Raw genomic sequence first — 5,017 nt, 5'->3', positions numbered from 1 at the left:
ATCAGCCGGGTGTGGTGGCGCACACCTGTAATCCCAGCACTTGGGAAGCTGAGGCAGGAGGATCACAGTGAATTCAAGACCAGCCTGGGCTACATAGAGAGTTCCAGGTCAGTCTCAACTACATAGTGAGACCCTGTCTCAAAAAAACCAAAAAAAAGAAAAAGAAAGAAAAGAAGAATCAGCTAGTTTGGGTCCCAGTTCAAACAAACATGAAGCACTTTCCCAGATACACTGTTGTACTTTAAGTCTGCAGCAGAAAAACCCCTTGCATTCTTCCCACTAAAAAGTTGTGCGCTCGAGGGCTGAGATTTAATATTCAATCACCTCTGCTGCCTCCCCAGACACACGTAAGGCTGGCAATCACAGCCCAGGGGGTGGCTGACAGTGGAGAATGCCTAGGGGTGGATACCACAGGTAGTGAGTACTAACCTGGGCAAAGGCCAGTAATTCTAAATATTATAAAAAGGGTCCAGGAGTCTGCTAACAGCTCTTTGAGAACAGATGGTATGCACTGTCACGTACTTCTAACAACTCATTCTACAAGCAAGGAAAATGAGTTCCAAAGAGGTTAAGGACTGGCCTGAAAGGAAACACATTTGACACTGAAGTCCTCTTTCCACGAAAACAATGAAATCCTGTGCAAGCAGCCTATCAACCTTAGAGTAACGAATTTTAAACAAATAAAAGTGTAATTTCAAATGGCTCCATGAGCCAGGGTAGTGCCATATGCCTGTAATCCCTACAATCCCAAGGCAAGGGGATCATAAAGTCAAGGCCAGCCTGAGTGACTTAGTGAAACTGTTTCAAAAATTTTAAAAATTTAGGAGGCTGAGGCAGAAGGATTGCCATGAATTCAAGGCTAGCCTGGGCACAGTGACTTTAAGGTCAGCCTGAACAACATACCACTTTGTTTTAACAAAAAAAAAATAATTTTTTTTAAGGGCTGGGGATTTAGCCCAGTGATGCTGCCGCCTGCCTGGCAAGGTCCTGAGTTCAATCCCTGGGTACAAAAAAAGAAGAAGAAAAACAAATCTTTAAAAATAAGAACCAAGAGGGCCGGGGATTTGGCTCAGTGGTGCCACAGCCTGTTGAAGCCAGAGGAGTTCAATCCCCAGTATCAAAATAAATAAATAAACAAGAACCACCAAGATAAATCACGGAAAGGCACAAGATCACAATGACGAATGTAACTGTGCTGTATACCTCAAATGTAACAATAAACTTCATGGAAAAAAGCTTCTTTAGTAAAAAAGGGATAGGGATGTGAAGGCCTTGGGTTCAATGCCCAGCACCACCACCAAAAAAAGGCATCTCTAAAGCTCTACAAGGGAGGGCCTGTAGAAGCTATGAGGGCGACTCCCTGACAGAACGTTGCCCCTGCCCTGCCTCCGCCGGCTGTGGACGTGGCCCATATGCACCTGGAGGCAGAGGGGACCCATGGGGGGAGGGTTTCCACCAGGAAGCAGGATGTGCATGCTGCCTGCTGGGGGCATGAAGTCAAAGTCCCCTCCTGCCCAAGGCGGCTAAGCCAGCCCTGCTTCCCTTATCAGCGTCAACACATGCATGGAATGTGGGACTTTGGAAACAATCCCCTCCCCTCATCCTGCACAGGGGCTGCCTGGGGCTCACACCTGGCCTTCTGGGACTCAGGTTCACCTACCACAGCCGAAGGGCAACCCAAGCCCAGTCCTTCCGGCACTTCAGAGGCTGTGGCTTGGTCTCTTCGCTCCTTGATCTGACCTGGCGGCCATTTATGGCAAGGCCACCCTACTCCCATACCACCAGTGCCCCCACAGGAGCAGCTGTCTCTCATTTGACCACACTGAAAGAATCGCAAGAAAAAGGGAGGTACTCAGCTCAGCTCAGTTCCCCCTGCAACCCAGGCCACCCCACAGGCCTCTCCTGGGGGTGGTCAGCAAAACCACGTTTCCATGGACTAGAGGATTCTAACGTGTCACAGGGGAACAAGCTCTGGCCCTTGGGAATGAGAGGGACCCAAAAGGAACCACACTCTAGCTCACTCAAATGGAAACCTCTGGCCAGGAAGTCAGCTCAGTGGTTTCACCACCTGCCTTGCAAGGGCAAGGACCTGAGTTCAATGCTCGGTGCCAAAAAAATGAAAACCTCAAGCCAGGTGCAGTGGTGTGAGGCCTGCAGTCCCAGCTACCCACTGAGGCTGAGGAGAGAGAATTACTTGAGACCAGGAGTTCCAGACCAGCCTGGAAAACACAGAAAATAATGAAAATCAGGCTGGGGATTTACCTCAGTATTCTGTCGCCTGCCTCGCAAGTAAGTGTAAGGACTTAAGTTCAATTCCCAGTACAAAAAAAAGACTTTAAAAAAATAACGAAAACCTCAGCTGTCTGCAGTCCTAGCATCACTCAGAAAAAGAGACCTCTCAAGGCACAAGGCTTCTATGCACACACTTGTCACAACTAGGTTACTTCCTAGCTGTGCGACATGCGAATTAACCTCTCTGAGCCACCTGTACAATGGATTGATAAAAAACCAGCACCCCACGGTATGTCTTGAGGATTAAATTCAAGGATAAAAGTCCTATGACAAGGCTGAGCACAAGATAAAGAGCACAAAATGGAAGCCTACCTTCTTCCATCCCTGCCCTGTTACAGTGGTCTCCCAGTTCACGAACTCAAGTCTCTCCATGATTCTGGTCACAAATTGGACAAGAACCAAATCAAATTTCCCCATAAGGTCAGCATTGAATGTAAGCGCTCAAGAATTTGATTTGGTTCTCATCTGACTTGGTTTTCAACCAGAATTGTGGAAAGAATCAAGTTTGTGAAGCCAGGTACCAGTTTTGTGTCGGGAACTCTGCAGAAACCAACCCCCTCATTTTCAAGCAAAGTTCCCAGAGCACTTAGGCAGAAACCATGAACCGCCTTCTGCCAAACAGAAAAGCCATGAGGCGGCCTGAGTTATTTAAAAAAAAAAAAAAAGGCAAAAGGTCCAAGGCAGATAGGTACCCACTCCCAAAACCACTCACTCCTGAGATCAAACCCCCTGGGCCCATCCACCCAATCCACAAAAATGTGAGAAGAGGAGCCAGGGGAGGCCAGCTTGCCTTAATCCCTACCCCTCCCTTCCTCCTCAGTTCCCACAGCACCCTTGCCCCAATCTGCCCGCGTCGCTCTCCCTCCTAAATGACCCTCCCTGGGCCATGCCACCTCCAGAGGTCCTCGGCCCCACTGCCTGGAAAGCTGCCCGGCAGGACAGCCCATCGCTGCACCAGCAAAGGGAGCTAGGCTGAGCAGGCCTTGCCTGAAGCTGTCTCCCTCCCACACTTCCTTTCCTGACTCTTAGGAGGAGAACACACACCTTGCCCAAATAACACAGTCCAGGGCTGGGGATTTAGCTCAGTGGTTCTGCTGCCTGCGTCGCAAGCGCAAGGTCCTCAGTTCAATCCTCAGTACCAAAAAAAAACACAGTCCAGGAAACAAACCTCAAAGACCGGTCTCCCCTCTCCCAGGAAAATCCAGGTCAGAGACCTGTCCAGTCACACTTTGGCTGTGGCCTCAGAGGACTTGTCAGGAAGCCACAAGGAATCCAAACCACCTGTCGGGCTACAGAAAGGCCAATGGAAACCCAAAAACGCACCCAAGAAACAAAACCCAGGCAGCAGGGTGGGCCCAGTTGAGTCCCGGGGCTGAGGAACAAGGAGGTTCCCCCAGGGGACCTCTCAGAAAGAGCCCTCTACACACAGCCCAGTGATGCTCCTTTGGTCAATAACAGAGTCACCCTAACTTATTCTGTCCACTCATCCAGTGCACAACTGTTGATCCCACTGGGTCCTCAGGGTGAAGCAGCTCTCACCACCCCCGGTCACAGCACCGGCCCAGTCAGACTCGCCGCGACTGCTTCCACTGTTAACGTGGCTGCAACACCACCGGGGCAGCGGCTCGCAGCCTCGGCCGCATGCTGTGCTTACTGTAGGAAACGGGAGCACCTGAGCCTGCCCGAGACAGCCTGGCTCCCAGATCCAGCCTGAGACTTCGGTGGGGACAGCACTGCAGCGGGTGTGCGGCCGCGCCCACTGCCCAGAAAAGCCCTGCTGCGTCCCCGCGGGACCACGCCACGGAGGTCCCAGGCCCCACTCTTCCTCCAATGACGACTCCCCAAGAGCTTACTACCTGCCCAGCCAGCTAGGTAAGGGAGAGTAGAGGCCGTGGGGTAGGGCTCACAACTAGGTGAAGAGGCCGCGAGGCTCGAGTCTCGGAGATGTGAGTGGCCCTCTGCTACACTCTTTCAAGAACCCACTGACCTAGAGGTGCTCCCAGGAATGAAGCCTGAGGCCCCGAGACAACTCTGCATAGTTGTCACACCCATGCCCGAGCCAACAGCATCTTCCCTCTCTGCACAGGGCCAGATCCCACGAAACTCACCACCTCACCAAACCTTTAACCACATCGCTCCTGCAATTCCCCCGGGATGGAGGGGAACCTGGTGAGAGTCTGCCCTTTCCATACCCCACACCCCCTCCTCACTCACAGCCCTTTGAAGGGAGATTAACCTCAAAAAGGAGACAAGTACCTCGTAGGTGATACCACCTCACAGAAGGGCCAGGCCTTCCTCCTCTTATCTTGGCGAGGATCTTAAGAGGCTGGAAGGACCTCCAAGTTCCCCTGCTCTACGTGCAAAGCCACACACCTCGCACCCACACACACACACAAACATTACCATAAAAACGTGAACAATGAAGTTGAATGGTCAGGAGGACGAGTCCCATCAAGTCTGGCAGCCTCTTGCCAAGTCTCAGGGCTTCTTAGGGTCCCTCTTCTGACTAGTCCAGCCACACCTCTCTCAAGGCCCTTCCCTTCTGGGCGGTGGTGGGGCCTGAAATCAGCTCCTGGCCTTCTCTTTCTTATCAAGCTAACGAGGGCCCATCCCCGTGACCCCACCCCCACCAGCTTTTCTTGCTTTGCCACTCCTGGCTAAAACTGGGCTCAAGGCAGGCTGTCCCTCCTCACAGCCCTCCCCCAGCCTAGGTCCCTAAGCCTTA

General features: G+C 51.9%; 1 protein-coding gene across 2 annotated transcripts in view; it reads right to left on the bottom strand.

Moving 5' to 3' along the window:
- The window catches only part of Hic2 (HIC ZBTB transcriptional repressor 2), a 28,197-nt gene extending 23,470 nt beyond the window's left edge, over positions 1 to 4,727 (bottom strand). Inside the window, exon 1 of one of the 2 annotated variants that reach the window (XM_010620671.3) lies at positions 4,696 to 4,727. The gene's annotated coding sequence lies outside the window, so the exon portion shown is untranslated. Of the gene's footprint in view, positions 1 to 1,660; positions 1,918 to 4,695 lie in introns of those variants that run through there. The other variant, XM_010620670.3, reaches the window with a different exon arrangement.
- Between the last annotated feature and the right edge of the window lie 290 nt (positions 4,728 to 5,017).

The sequence above is a fragment of the Fukomys damarensis genome, unplaced genomic scaffold (genome assembly GCF_012274545.1).
Source record: "Fukomys damarensis isolate Sample0158 unplaced genomic scaffold, DMR_v1.0_HiC HiC_scaffold_34, whole genome shotgun sequence".
NCBI classification, from domain to species: Eukaryota; Metazoa; Chordata; class Mammalia; order Rodentia; family Bathyergidae; genus Fukomys; species Fukomys damarensis.
This window is presented reverse-complemented; position numbering and strand designations above follow the sequence as displayed.